We start from the raw sequence: 16,924 nt of genomic DNA, 5'->3' as shown, positions 1-16,924 counted from the left end.
TTGAATTAACTGCCTTTTTATATAAAAGTTGTGATGACACTAATATTAGGTACTTTTAGTATGTATCCTTAACTGTTTGTAAATTATGTTTTCTGGCTAAAGGAGACAGTGTATTAAGAGCAATTACACATATCTAGGTGTTCTATTGATGCAAAGGCAATGGTTGGATAAGAATAAAATAAAATGAGAAAAATTTGTAAGTTAGCATATATTATATTGCCTTCATTTTCACAAAGTCTACTAATTATATTATAATGAGGTTTTCCCATGATTGAATTACACTGATGTATCACCAAATTAAAAATGCCTTGAGTCATTTTAGCTCCCAAAAACTGTCTTAATACTTTTAATTTTGAGAAATTCATTCTGCAGAGGATTGCAACTAAATTTCAGCAGGATTCATAAGCAATATGTAGATTCAGAAACTAACCTTCAATCTTCAAATATTTTATATAATTATCATTATTGGTTTATCTTAATTTTCGTATGTAGATCAAAATAACTTATATCAACAAGATAGCTGATTCTTAAAATAATACCTAATCCACGCTGTATTAAATAATTTGTCTTTCAGAACTTCTATACTAGGATTATATAAACAAAATATTTTAAAGAGAAGTATTTGGCCTGTATGTTTACATTTTCTTTTATTTAAGACTATACCTTGATCTAAAAAAGCCAGATCACAGTCTCTTTAAACTTTCATTTTGGGATTAGTTATATGAATTTTCTTCTCCATGGTCATATGAACGTTTTCATGCCATTGTTCTAATTTTCCTATAATTTATTGGAATATGATTATGTTGAATATTTCATATGCATTTTTTCCATTAAATAATTGTTTTAAAAATGATTCAACCTATTAAAAATTAAACAACAAAACATAGATATCCTTTTTTTTTGAGTGTACATTATCACAACAGATGAAGAGTTCAAATTAAATGACAGCATATTTTTTCCCGACGAAGAAAATGATTTGCCACTTTTCATAAAGGGTGTGTTTTATTTCATTGTTCTCGTATTATGCACCGTTTACTTAAATGTATTTGCTTTAATAGTTTTTAGTAATTCTTCTCTCTGATTGTCTAAGAGAAGTGGTAAGCTCATATTTGATGTGTAATTCATCAAGTTGTTTTAACTTTTGGAGCAGTGGCCCCAGCCTTTTTGGTACCAAGGATGAGCTTCATGGAACACAGTTCATCCATAGATGGGGTTGGGGGATTAGAGGATCGTGGGAAGGTTTTCAAGATGAAACTGTTCTACTAATGCCAGATCATCAGACATTAGATTGTCATGAGGAGCTCTGCCTGGGGGTTGGGCACCCTTGTTTTAGAGAATCCAGAATATGTGATAAGGAATATTTAAATTTTTCTAAAGAATGTCATTGTAATTGGCACAATTCAGGTCTCATCTTCTTGTAACTCAATTAAATTTTGCACTATTTATGGCACAAATAGATTAGCACAAAGAGCTCTCTATTTCTAGCTAAAATTCTCGATTGTATTTTTTTATTCTTATTGCTACTATTATTAAAGTTTCAATTAATAATTTAAATTGCAGTCTGCTTTTTTTTTCCCCCATATCAAACTCTTTATTATTATTTTAAGTTCTAGGGTACATGTGCATAACGTGCAGGTTTGTTACATATGTATATTTGTGCCATGTTGCTGTGCTGCACCCATCAACTCGTCAGCACCCATCAACACATCATTTACATCAGGTATAACTCCCAATGCAATTCCTCCCCCCTCCCCCCTCCCCATGATAGGCCCCAGTGTGTGATGTTCCCCTTCCCGAGTCCAAGTGATCTCATTGTTCAGTTCCCACCTATGAGTGAGAACATGCGGTGTTTGGTTTTCTGTTCTTGTGATAGTTTGCTAAGAATGATGGTTTCCAGCTGCATCCATGTCCCTACAAAGGACACAAACTCATCCTTTTTTATGGCTGCATAGTATTCCATGGTGTATATGTGCCACATTTTCTTAATCCAGTCTGTCACTGATGGTGCAGTCTGCTTTTTTAATCTTCACATAAGACAAGGCTTATTTTTTATCAAGGAAAACCCAATGATACAGTCACGATTTCAAACTTTGTTTTCTTTTGCAGTTTATAAATGTGCAAAATAAAACTCAGTTGTTTAACATGACTTTATCCTTGTTACAAACTATTTGACCTGAATGTTTACTTTGAAAAATTTATGCATGTCATAAAATTATCTATTTTATAGTGAATGAAACGAATTTTCTATCCTAAAGAGTAATTCTTTATTTTACCATGTTTTTATCTGTCTTACACGATTTGTCATTCAAAATCAAATTTTATAATAATTTTTCAAAAAAAATAAAATTTCCATTATTTTCTGCAAACAACAAATGATCAGGGCCACAAGAATTATCATTATTATTGACTAAATGTTAGATATACATTGTATTACTTTTTTAAGAACAGCATGGAAATGATCTTTACTAATAACACAGTGTTGAATAACATGGTGTAACTTTAATTTATTCACATACATATATATGTATATAGTAATTGCTGCATAGAGGAAACTGCTCTATTTCATTCTTGTCGGTTCTTGAAAATCATTCAAAACACATTTCTAAATATTTCATGTTCTTTTATTCTGCTTTTGAATTTCCTGAGTTCCAACTTTGTAATTTCAATATCTATTAAGATTTCACATTTCACTCATTCCCAATGATCTAAATTTTTTTTTTTAAATAAAACTGAACTGTACCTACGTTTAAGAAAAGTAGGCCGGGCGCGGTGGCTCACGCCTGTAATCCCAGCACTTTGGGAGGCCGAGACGGGTGGATCACAAGGTCAGGAGATCGAGACCATCCTGGCTAGCACGGTGAAACCCCATCTCTACTAAAAAATACAAAAAACTAGCCGGGCGAGGTGGCAGGCGCCTGTAGTCCCAGCTACTCGGGAGGCTGAGGCAGGAGAATGGCATAAACCTGGGAGGCGGAGCTTGCAGTGAGCTGAGATCCGGCCACTGCACTCCAGCCTGGGCGACAGAGCGAGACTCTGTCTCAAAAAAAAAAAAAAAAAAAAAAAAAAAAAAAAGAAAAGTAATATGCTTTCTTAAAAGCGAAAGACTGATTTACTGATTTACTACTCTAGGGTTTCAGAGATCCAGAATCTATTTTGGTGCTAAAACAAACATTCCCCGTATGTTGTGATCCAAATAGACGCATCTACACTGAAAACAATAGGATGTATGTAACTGATTTTTCGAACACGAATACAATGTAACACCCCACGGTAAATTCAAACCGAGCATCTCCATTTACATCCAGAATTTCCTCAGTGTTTGTTCCTATCTGTAAGTGACACTTCAGAAAACACTTGTTTCTTCTGCATAGTTCTACATCTGGGGATGGGGAAAAAGCAAAACAAAACAAAAAAACCTTTAGGTATTTTTTTAAAACAAGGAAAATACAGAAAGAGAAAGCAAAGATCCAGAGTGAACAACTAGTATCCTCTGTCAGCTTGGGGTTCTGATTATTTAAAACTTTGCTTTGAAGTCAAAACTATTTAATAACCTTTAATGCATTTTTTATATACATTCAGATTCCTCTTTCTATTTGAATCTATTGCTTCAAACTGCTATGTTTAAAATTAACTTTATACTAAAATATCCTATTTTTCCTGGAATATAGCTTCTGAATATGTTGTGAAATATTTTTTAATTAATCATTTTTTAAGATTTGTATTTAGACTTTTACGTATGTTTATTTGTAATGTATGTATCTATATAGATGTCTATATATAAGATTTATATGTATTATTTTTTCAAGTTCAAGAGTGTTACAATACACATTTAGGAACTATAAAATGAGTATAAAATATTTGGTATTTATGTGAAATATATTTATATGCATATTTCATATCGAACACAGAAAATTATAGCTAATTTGGAGTTTCTGTTTTTGTGGCAATTAAAATCTCATATTATAAAATCAGCTACATTTTCAGATTTATTAGCATTGATTATGTCTTGTATTATTTAATGCATTTTAAATCTTCCACGTATCACTTGGTATGCTGCAGTTTTCATTTCTAATTATGTTTTTATTTGTACTTTTGCATTTTTGTTAATTAGATTGTCAACTGCTTATCTATTTTATTTTCAAAAACAAGCACACTGCTGCATTTACTTATCAAGTCTATTTTGTTGAGACTCATATTTAACACTGCTGTGTTGTCAAGGAAAAGAATATGAATCACAAACATTGAGCTTTTGGTTGTGTTTGTAAGGTTACTTGACCCTGGGATATAACTCCATGAATGCAAGGTTATTTGACCATGAGATGTAAGTCCACAAATGGTAGCATAGTGTCTCATTAGATAGGAATGTACCTGTTTTTAATCCTTACAGAAAGAAATAGCAGATGTGTTATACATAACGTAGGTCTTTTTTCAAGGAAGTATATGAACGCGATCCTCTGAAAATGCAAATGTTCTTAAGTTGTTTTCAATATTTGGAGAAATTTTGCATAATCTCAAAATTTGCATATTTGCTTTTTTTTTTTTTTCTTTTCCTGAAGGACAGTTAGGAATAAGTGGGTTGGATTGTGTTAGGCACAACATTTCATCCCAATGGTGACATTTTTTGACACGCATTGGGCAAAGCATATATAGACAAAACCCAAAGATGTTTTTATAAAGCACTCTAAGATCTCGTTGGGGTAGGGCTGGAGTATAAAAATGAAACCGAGAAGACCTACACAGGTGATTCAGGGGACAGAACACAGAGCGGGGCACAGAATTCGACATGAGTGTGCTTCTATCACATAGAGAAAACAGCATAATTCTGGTAACTCAAGGAATTGCAGAATTATTGGTGCAGGGTCTAAGAAAGAAAGTCAACAACAGAGAAGAAAAAGAACCCCTGAATTGAGGTAAGATCAGAGAGCTGTTTCAAGTAACACCTTCATGCAGGGCAGAACGAAAATGATGGTGAGCACGTAGTGCCACTCTATGTGAGTGTTACATTATCAAGGAGTCAGTGGAAGCGAAAATAAACAAACAAAAAAGGTTGCAACTTGTTACTTTTTACATCTAAAGTTGAGGTTTTTGTCAACTTCTCTCGAATCTAGTCAGGTTTGAATTAATCTAGTGACTGCTTTGACTGCTTTGATTAATACGGTGTGGCAGAAGCAATGCTAAGTGACATCCAAGGAAAGATCATAAAAGGCTTCGGGGTTTCTAATTCATCCCTTGGCAAACTCGTGCTTTGGAATAATCTCTCTGATGGCTATTCTTGCTGCTCCTTTTCTGGCAACTCGTAGCAGGTTTTGAGAAGTCCAAATCACGTAGAAAAGCTAAATGTAGGTAATCTGATCAATTGTACCAGCTGAGTCCAGGCTTGGAATAATCCCAGCACAGGCATCACACATGTTAAAGAAAAAACCTTTGGTTAATTATAGCAGTAATTAACATAGTTCATGGCACTCCCAGGCATTTGAGTCATCTTGGATGAGAACCCAGATATAGCAGAGCAGGAACGAGTTATCTAAATTTCTGACACAAAGAAACCATGACTGTAATGAAAATGTGTTATACTTGTAGATTGGGATAGTTTTTATGCAAAAAACAGTAATCAGAACAACACACATAAATGTGTATGTATACCAGTAGAAAGATGGAAGTATTTGCTATAGGCTGAACATAGAATGTATTGAGCAAGTACAGGAGATCCACATTATCCATATGGTTAACCTTTTTATCTGGTTTAGAAAGCTGTGATACAAATACATACAGTACGCATACATACATTAAATATATAGAAAACAGAAATATGCAGAGACTACCTCTATGCATACTTACTTTTTTTGTTTTCCCCTGCGACGATGAGGAGTTTCACTCTTGTTGCCCAGGATGGAGTGCAATGGCACAATCTCGGTTTACCGCAACCTCCGCCTCATGGGTTCAAGTGATTCTCTTGCCTCCTCCTCTCCAGCAGCTGGGATTACAGGCATGCACTACCACGCCCAGCTAATTTCATATTTTTAGTGGAGATGGGGCTTCTCCATGTTGATCAGGATGCTCTCCAACTCTCAACCTCACGTAATCCGCCTGCCTAGGCCTTCCAAAATGCTGGGATTACATGCGTGAGCCACCACTCCCGGCCATACTGTGTCTGGAATTGGTGGGTTCTTGGTCTTGCCTACTTCAAAAATGAAGCCACGGACCCTCACAGTGAGTGTTACAGTTTTCAAAGATGATGTGTCTGGCGTTTCTTCCTTCAGAAGTTCAGATGTGTCTGGAGCTTTTTCCTTCTGGTGGGTTCGTGGTCTCACTGGCTTCAGCAGTGAAGCTACAAATCTTCACAGTGAGTGTTACAGCTCTTAAAAGGCGGTGGGTCCAGAGTTGCCCATTCTTCCCAGTGAGCTCCTGGTCTTGGTGGCTTCAAGAATGAAACTGCAGACCTTCCCTGTGAGTGTTACAGCTCATAAAGATGTCCAGGACCCAAAAAGTGAGCAACAATAAGATTTATTGTAGACTGAAAAAAAAAGCTTCCACACTGGGCAGCGGTACGCTGGCTGTCACTGATTGGCTCAGGCAGCCTGCTTTTATTCCCTTATCTCACCCCACTCACATCCTGCTGATTGGTCTGTTTTACAGAGAGCTGATTGGTCCGTTTTACAGAGAGCTGATTGGTCCATTTTGACAGAGTGCTGATTGGTGCATTTACAACCCCTGAGCTAGACATAGGGTGCTTATTGGTGCATTTACAATCCTTTAGCTAGACACAGAGTGCTAGACAGAAAAGTTCTCCAACTTCCCACTAGGTTAGCTAGATACAGAGTACTGATTGGTGTAGTTACAAACCCTGAGCTAGACATAGACTGCTGATTGGTGCGTTTACGATCCCTTAGCTAGATATAAAAGTTCTCCAAGTCGCCACTAGACTCAGGAGCCCAGCTGGCTTCACCTAGTGGATCTGGCACTGGGGCTGCAGGCAAGGTGCCTGCCAGGACTGAGTTGTGCACGCGAACTCCTCAGCCCCTGAGTGGTTGATGGGACCGAGCACCGTGGAGCAGGGTTCAGGGCTCGTAGGAGAAGCTCGGGCCCTGCAGGAGCCCACCGCAGAGTGGGGGGTCTCCAACATGGTGGGCTGCAGGTTCCTAGCCCTGCCCCACGGGGAGGCCGCTGAGGCCTGGCCAGAATTCAAGTGCGGTGCATGTGGGCTGGCAGTGTTGGGACCCCGGGCAACCTCAGCAGCTGCTGGACCAGGTGCTAAGCCCCTCACTGCCCTGGGCCGGCAACGTGGCCGCCGCTCCGAGCGCAGGGCAGACTGAGTCCGTGCCCGTGCCTCCCGGAACTCACGCAGTCCCAGTTCCCGCCCACGCCTTTCCCTCAACACCTCCCTGCAAGCAGAGGGAGCGGGCTCCAGCCTCCAGCAGCCGGAGATGTGATCCTACCGTGCAGTGATGGGCTGAAGGGCTCCTCAAGTGCTGACAGAGTAGAATCCGAGGCCGGGGAGGCCCTGAGAGTGAGGGCTGTTAGCACATTGTCACCTCTTAAGGCTTAGGTTTTAAAAGACTCATTTATGGGTCCAGGCGCGGTGGCTAACGCCTGTAATCCCAGCACTTTGGGAGGCTGAGGCGGGCAGATTACGAGGTCAGGAGATCAAGACAAGACTATCCTGGCTTACAAGGTGAAACCCTGTACCTACTAAAAATACAAAAAATTAGCCGAGTATGGTGACAGGCTCCTGTAGTCCCAGCTACTGGGGAGGCTGAGGCAGGAGAATGGTGTGAACCCGGGAGGCAGAGCTTGCAGTGAGCTGAGATCGCACCACTGCATTCCAGCCTGGGCAACAGAGCAAGAGTCCATCTCAAAAAAAAAAAAAAAAAAAAAAGTTATGATCTACTAATGTATGTGAAACACTGCTATGGGCTCTTAATACATATTCTGATTTTCTGTGACAAAACTGAAAGCTGAAGATTTTTGTTTAGAAAAGCCTTTGGTGTTTTTTAAAAAGCTGATAGTTCTGAAGCCAAGATGATGGTTTAAAATAAAAATCAATAGACAATGTGTTCATATTTAATATATTATGTCCAAATATTGGAAATAGCTACTGTTTAAGAAAATGTATGTTGTGGTTATAAGCATTTTCAGCAACAAATTGCCAAGTATTTTTATGGAAAATTAAATGTGATGTGTTGACACTTTGTTACCCTTTAATTTTAAAAGATTCATTACTTCTACAATATTCAAATATGTATTTGATTTCATGATTTTTGTTCTTATAATTTTATTATTGTATCAATTATACATATATTATGCTTCAGTTTCATGAATGTAGTTTGCTTTCAAAATGGAAACTACCCCTATTATTACTATAATTATCTAATATAATGTATAAATCATTGTTGTAGATTGTTTTCAAAGTTGAAACAACCCTTATTATTACTGTTATTATCTGAAAAAAGATATAAATCACTTCTGTCCTCCCAAAGAATGTCTTCACTCTTCTTTCTAGTTAAATTTTTCCACTATTGTATATTACCACTTGCTGATTTTAGTCAGCATAATTTAGTGCGCTGATTCTTGTGTTTTGTATAAATAAATTCATCAATGTGAAAAACAGCCTCTGACACATCCACTAATAATTTTCAAGTCCTCATATTCATGCCCTGATGTAATTCCCTCCCTTTGGTGTGTATTGGGTCTAATAGCTTGCTTCCAATGACTAGAATGTGGCAAAAACAAACAAACAAATGGAAAAACAAAAACAAAAAAGGCCACTTACCAGATTATTATAAAAAGACTGTGGCTTCCACATTGGGATCATTCTTTCTCTCACTTTGAAAATACTGTGAGGTTTTAAAAGCTCTTTCTGGTGCAAAACTGAGGGAAGTTTATGACCAACACTCAGTTTGGAACTGAGACTCAGAGTCTAAAAATCCAGGAGGAAATGACTTTTCTCAACATTCACATGAGATTCTAGGAGTAGATCTTCCCATATAGTACCTTCAGGTGATACTACAACCCAAGTTAACACCCTGACGGCTAATTCAGGAGCGTTTCAATCAGAGGTGTCCAGCTAAGATGTGCCCAGATTTCTGACTTACAGAAACTGTGAGATAAATGTTTATTGTTTTCTGTTTTGATTTGTTTGTTTGTTTGAGACAAAGTCTCACTCTGTTGCCCAGGCTGGAGTGCAGTGGCATGATCTTGGCTCACTGCAACCTCTGCCTCATGAGTTTAAGCAATTCTCCTGCTTCAACCTCCCAAGTAGCTGGGACTAGAGGTGCATGCCACCAAGCCCGACTAATTTTTTGTATATTAGTAGAGACAGGGTTTCACCCTGTTGCCCACGCTGGTTGGGAACACCTGAGCTCAGGTAATCTGCACTCCTTGGCCTCCTAAAGTGTTGGGATTACAGGTGTGAGCCACCACACCTAGCCAAATGTTTATTATTTTAAGTTACAGTTCTTTGGTGTAATTTCATAAACATCAATAGATAACCTACAATAGGTAATATATGTAGTATAATACATACACGTTGTTTCTGTATCTGCTTCTTTTGCTCATTATGTTTTTAAGGTAAATTTTTCAATATTTATCCATGTTATAGTATGTCTCAGTAGTTAATTTACTGTTATCCCAAAGTAGAATTCCATTGTATGAAAATATCATAATTTTAAGATTTTTGGCAGTTGTTGAAATCTTATTTCCCTTTTTTGGTCTACCATGAATAATGCTGATGCAAATTTCTCGTGGACACACATTTTCATTTCTTCAGGAAAACGGTGTCTTGGTCATGACGTAGAAATACTTTTTATTTTTAAGATATTGCCAACATCTTCTCAAAAGCGTTAACACTTTACACTCGCATTAATAAAATATGAAAGTTCTATTTGTTATACATCCTCACCAACATTTTCCATTGTCAGTTTTTTTAATCCTTGCCGTTCTAGTGTTAGAATTGCTTTATGGTTTAATTTTCATGTCTCTGATAACTAATGATGTTCTGCAACTTTTAAGGGACTTAACATCTATCTATATATCTTATTTAGTCAATTATAATAAATTTTTTTCTTCATAATTTATTAAATTCACTTGTCCTTTCTAGGGGCACTTGTACATTTTGGAAATGAATTTTTTTTTTTCATATATATCTACAATAATTATTTTCTATCAGTGTGCTTTACCAATTCATTTTTTCTTTTGGTGACCAGATAAATTATCCTTATTCATATGTTTACCACTTGTGGTATTTCTCTCTACACATTTGGATTTCATATTATATAATTTCAGAATGAAAAACTACTTTATCAATTACTGTAATGCAAATTTGCTGGAGAAAAATTAAATTACATATTTAACAATTATCTTTAAATATGTAGTTATTTTGCCTTGTCTTTGAAATATTTTTTTCTAGATATAGTATTTCAGGTTTGTAGTTTACCTTGTCCTCAGCACTTTAAATGTGTTATTCCATTATCTCCTTTGGCTTCTTTCTTTATTTTATTCTAGTAAGATTTTAATGTCATTGTGCTTATTTGATTCTTTAAAATGTGCCATTTCCCAAGAGCCCAGCAGTTTTTATGATTTCCTTCCTTATTTAGTGTACAGCCCTTTGACTATAATATGCCTAGTTCAGTTTTCTATGCATTTATCCTGATTTGGATAGACTGAGCATCGTAGATCTCAGAGTTAAGGCACTCCAATATTTTGGGAAAATTCTTGGCTACTGTTTCCTCAAATGCGTCTTATGCTTAGTTTTTTCATTGCTTTCCACCTGGGACTCCCGTTACATGCATGCTAAACCATTTTACATTTTCCACAGGTCTTGAATATTCTGTTAAATTTTTATTGTTTCTTATTTTATTTTTGTTTTTTGTTTGTTTTACTCTTCCATTATAGATAATTTGTAGACTGGCTTTACTTTGAATGATACTTTTTCTATTGAATCTAATTCACTGAATTTCAATGACAAATGTTTTTATTAATGTTATTTCATTTTTCTGTTCTAACATTCCCATTTGCTATTTATAGCTTCATTTTATGTGTTAAAAATTGTCATCTGTTTATCCATGTAACTTTCCAATAGATCATTTATCTATTATTTTGCATAGTTATTTTAAATATTTGGTTTGATTATTTCAAAAGATTCTTCTGGTGATCCTTTTCTTTCTTGATTATGGGTTATATTTTTGTGCTTCTTTCAAATTTCACAATCTTAGTTATATGTAGGTCAGTGTCTATAAAAACAAACACTAAAAGTTGACACTAATAATGTAACTTCCAGAAATGGTCATACTCCATATTCTAACAGGCTACTAGATTGTATGATTGGTATCTAATCAGCAGCTTAGTTGTGTCTGGCCTTTTTACAGCTATAGTTAGATTTAGCCTACTACCAATATTTTAGGAGAATTATCAAGACCTTCCCTCTAGCAGGAATGGAATCTGAGGACTGGAACTCTGATATAATTTTTTTCTACTATGAAAGATTTCACTTTGATTTTTAATCCACTGCCATATATTTGGGTCTGCATATGTTGTTTATACTCCACTCTTGTCTCTCTTTTTAAGTTGTTCAAATACTTTCTTTTTACTACAGTTCCCTGTTCTTGGCCTTTGGCAGGCTGTTGCCTGACAGTCAGGATAACCAACTCTTGTTCGAAGCTGTATCTCAGCTCTCCTGCCCTGCCCTGTGGCTTTGGGATGTTGCCTTGCACCTGAGAAGCCCACAGCCCATTTTGGAGAACTATTTTGTCTTTACTAACTGGTTCTCAGCTATTGGCATACTGTCTGTATTTACTCAAAGAATATCAGAGTTAGTGTTGGTAATTAGAATGAGGTTCAATTGGTAACTAGGAATCCTCAAGATTCTAATTCATCACTTAGCCTGTGCATGGCCATTACAAGTTTCATAAAACTTCATCTGGTTTCTTTTTCCCTTGTGCATTCAGGACTCTTTCCATCAGGCTCCCAAAACGAAAATAACAAAGGGACTCTTATCTCCTATAAAGGGGGATTATTTTTCTAGAATTTAATTTATTTAAATTTGTAAATGTTTAGTTCCGTGACAGGAAGGAGATAGCTCTGATTTGGTAACCTATATGGTTTGACTTCACTGTTATAGTGTGATTGATGATCATATGAGCTACTAAATACTAACTAAAACCAAAATATTTTTATTAAACAGTTAATTTTACTTTGTTTACAAAGAAAAGTATCCAATATATTATTTCCTTTAAATTCTGTTTGTCCATTGTAATACTGCCCATCATATGTAAAAAGTTTGTGTTTAGATGTCAGAATAATTTCTTGAAATATGCATTAATATCTTCAAAACTATAAATACATATTATTTAAGTTCTCACCTTATATAGTCAGTTCGACCTTGAAAAATATTTCTTTCTATATTTTTTTCTGAACCACTGTAGACTTTTGATAAATCTGGAACTAAGATATTAATCGACTATTACTAGAATTATCTAAATGTTAAATCAATTAATTCATATATTTATAACAAACTTTCTGTAAAGAAAAAGCTAACATTTGCACAATGTTAGAAAAGAATGAAGTGAATAAAGAAGATAAATATTAAGCTTTGTAGCATATACATGACCTTTTTAAATATAAGCATTTATACTTTTATCAACTGGTTAAAATTAATAAAAGAACCTGAAATTTTCTATTTTCTATATATTTTTAATTTCTTTCCATTCATTTGTCTTTTTATGAAGCAAATTTGAGTTGGTATTTATCTGTGAAGTACACGCATTTGTCCATTTGTTTTAGGGTGACATAAAGCATGAAATCACTGAGAAAGTTGTGAAGGCAAAGTATTGCTTCTTAAGGTAATCTTTTGCATTAAATAATTTTCCTTAATGCAAATGAAATTTAAAAGTTCTGAGAGAGGATAAAATTTTTAAAATTTGAGTGTTCTTATTTTAATTAAATTATTTTTCTTCATTACAATCCAAATGTACAGAGAAAAGAATAACAACAAATACACATACATCCTTCACATGAACGAATAAATGGTTAAAACCTTGCCAAACTTGTTTCACTGGTATATATCTTCCTTTCTGGCAGAACGCTGCAGACATCAGAACCTCACACTCCAAAATACTTCACCATCCACGTCTCAGAGGTAAAGGGTATTAACTCCTATGAAAATACAACCAAATTACCATCAATTACCTACAAAAGTAAACAGTGTTACAATGATATAATCAAGCAAAATATCTATTCTTAGCTTTCCTAGTTGGCTGCACAATTTCCTTTACCTTTTAATTTTTTAATTCATTTTCATTCCTTGTGTTTTTCTGTTATAGGTCTTTAGTCTTCCCCAATCTAAATAATTCCCATTACTTCTCTGTGTTCTTCGTAACATTAAAGGCAAAGAGTCCAGGCCAGTTACCTTGAGGGGTATCTTAGAGTGTCTTGTGTTGGGAATTCAATTTCCTTTTTTTCTATATTCTGGTCAATAATTTCTGCAGAGATATTGCATTGCTGATGCTGCTTAATTCCTGCAGTACAGTATTCATGTTAGGCTGCCCAAATTGGTGATGGCAAATTTGAGCACTGAATTAAGGAAGAGATAGATTACATTATTATGAATATATTTTTCAATTTGTAGTGAAAAAAATAAAATATTGGGATTATTCTTTGACACCATGTAAATAACTTGTTCCTCAACAACCATTCACACAACTTAACATTTCTTGATATTCTTTGCTTGAACTAATCATTAAATTGCGTTTAAAATATGATGATTTTCAAGAATGCCATCATTTGTTGTATTTTTATTAACTGGTTTGTTGCTGCAAAGAACAAACTTTTCTCACTTATTTTTTGTATCTCTTCTCCCAGATTCAAGTAAATGTTTATTTAATTACATATTTTAGATCAATTACTGATTTATCTTTTTTATTCTCAAATTGTTCTCACCATGATCAATGGGAACTTTTTCAATTTAGTCTTATATCCTATTTTTTGGAATGTTATTGAAATATGAAAGATGTACAGAAAAGTACATAAATAATTGTATTTCTTTATACATTTTCACAAAGAAGACAAATGCTTTTACCTGTTAATCAGATTAATAAAAATAAGTTTAAAAAACTACAGCAATTCACTTCATGTTCCCTCCTAATTAAAATTTTCTCGCTGGAGGGGGAGGGTTCCTGATTTTTAAGTTTTCTAGGGTGAACTGAAGAAGGCACCATATCTCACAGTCCTGGTAATCATTTTTAACATAATAGACAAGTGAAATAATCAATTGATTCTCTAAAACTTTTGCTGCAGAATTAATTATTCATAATGCCACTGTATGTCCATAGTTGCAGTTAACTTACTTCTCACTGACTATAACTAACATGAAGTCTTAAGATACATGCAAATAAATTACTAAATATCATTCTAATGATCTATTTCTGTGGCTACTCTTGGACCATATGCTGAGCCTCAGCCAGGTCCTATTCAAAAGTAGAAAAGAAGTTATATATGTCAAAATATAGAAGTTAATGTGAGGATATAATATACATTAATAGAAAAAAGAAATGTGAATAATAGACACAAGGGAATTGAACATATTTCTAGGAGTATCAGAGAAAAGTTGGAGGTGGTAATTAATAACTTCTGCCTGTATGAAGGGCAATTTGTGTGGCAAACATTTGAGAAAAGCAAACAAACAGGTTGGAGCAAGTCTTTTCTCTTCCTTGATTCCTTCCTGTGACTCCTTTCTCAATTATAAAACTTAAAGTCAGCCAGAACAAGGAAAAAAATAATTTTCGGAGATCCAACCATAGTGTCAAAGAGTAGCTTAATAATTTTGACTTCTAACATTGTGGCTTAGATTTATCAAGCTCGGAACATTAATATACATATAGGAATATATATACACACACATATGTGTATCTATATTATACATAATATATATATGCACACACATATAACTGTGGCCAGGAATGACATTTGATTTAATGTAGAATGCTCCTCTCTTATGTAAGAAGTGTTAAATTTGTTTTTTTACTTTGCTGAGGCATAACGGCTATACAAAACAGTTTACACATTTAATGTATATATCTTGATGAGTTTGGACATATGCATATACATGCAATACTATAAATATAGACATATATATCAATAAAAGAGAAGAGAGATCCCAGAAATAATTCCATGCACATATGAGAAACTAATCTTTTACAAGGATGCCAAGAACACACAATAGGGAAAGGAAGTGTGATCCACAAATGGTATTGGAAAAACTGGATATCCACATGCAAAAGAATAAACCAGATGCCTGTCTTATACCATACAGAAAAATCAACTCAAAATGCAGTAGAGACTTAACTGCAAGACCCGGAACTGTAAAGCTCCTTGCAAAAACATAAGGGACAATTCTTGACATTGATCTTGACAATGGTTTCTTGGATTCGACACAAAAGCACAGGCAACAAGCACAAAGATGGGCAAGTGAAGCTACATTAAATTAAAAAGCTTCTGCACAAGAATGGAAACAAGCAACAAAGTTAAAAGCTATTCTGTGGAAAGGGAGACAATCTTTGCAAACCAAACATTTAATAAGGAGTTTATATTTATAATACATAAGACTCTCCTACACCTCAATAGCAGAAAACAAAGCAAAATGAAACAACCTGATTAGAAAATAAGCCAAGGATATAGATAGACCTTTCCCCAAGAACATTTGCAAATGGCCAACAGGTATATGAAAAGCTGCTCAACATCACTAATCAGGGAAGTTCCAATCAAAACTCACATTTGCTAAGATGCCTATAATGAAAGAAGAAAGACAAGTGGTACACTTTGGAAGGCCGAGGCTGGCAGATCACCCGAGGTCAGGAGTTCGAGATCAGCCTGGCCAAGATGGTGAAATCCCATCTCCACTAAAAATACAAAACTTAGCCGGACCTGGTGGCTGGAGTCTGTAATCCCAGCTTCTTGTTAGGGTGAGACAGGAGAATCGCTTGAACTTGAGAGGCGGAGGAGGCAGTGAGCGAGATCATGTCACTGTACTCCAGCCTATGTGAAAAGATCAAGATTCCATCTCAAAAAAAAAAAAAAAAAAAAAAAAAAAAAAAAGGACAAGTGGTGCAAGCATTTGGAGAAATTGGATCACTCATATACAGTGTTGGTGGGAATGTAGGATGGTGCAGTCACTATAATAAACATTATAAAGGTTCCTCAAAAAGTTAAAATAGAACTACCATTCTATCCAGCAATCTCATTTCTGAGTATACATCCAAAAATTGCAATCAGGATCTGGAAGAGATATACATCAATGTTCATTGCCACATTATTTTTGTTCCAGATTATCTTTAATATCCAAGATATAGAAACAAACCAAATGTCAGTCAATAGCTAGATGGATAAAGAAAATATACTCCCTACAACATAACATTACTCAGCCTGTCATTTGTGCCTTATCCTACCATTTGTGTCAGCATGTATGAAACTGGAGGGCGTTGTGCTAAGTGAAATAAGCCAAGCAAAGGAGGACAAATACTGTTTGATTCCACTTATATAAAATATCTAAAATAGTTAAACTCATAGAAGGAGAGGATAGAATGGTGGTTGTCAGGGGCTGGTGGAGGAGGAAGTGGGCTATTATTCTTCAGTGAATATAAAATATCTGTTATATAAGATGCCATGGTATGAATAATATCCTCCCAAAATCTATATGTTAAAACATAATCCCCAAAGCGATAGTATTAATAGGTGAGGTCTTTAGAGGGGCCCACTCTGCCTTCATAAATGGGATTAATGACCTTATAAAAGATACATAATCGGTCGGGTGCAGTGGCTCAGGCCTGTAATCCCAGCATTTTGAGAGGCCAAGGCAGGTGGCTCACAAGGTCAGGAGATCGAGACCATCCTGGGTAACACGGTGAAACCCCGTCTCTACTAAAAATACACACAC

Source organism: Macaca thibetana, chromosome 6 (genome assembly GCF_024542745.1).
Source record: "Macaca thibetana thibetana isolate TM-01 chromosome 6, ASM2454274v1, whole genome shotgun sequence".
Taxonomy (NCBI): domain Eukaryota; kingdom Metazoa; phylum Chordata; class Mammalia; order Primates; family Cercopithecidae; genus Macaca; species Macaca thibetana.
This window is presented reverse-complemented; position numbering follows the sequence as displayed.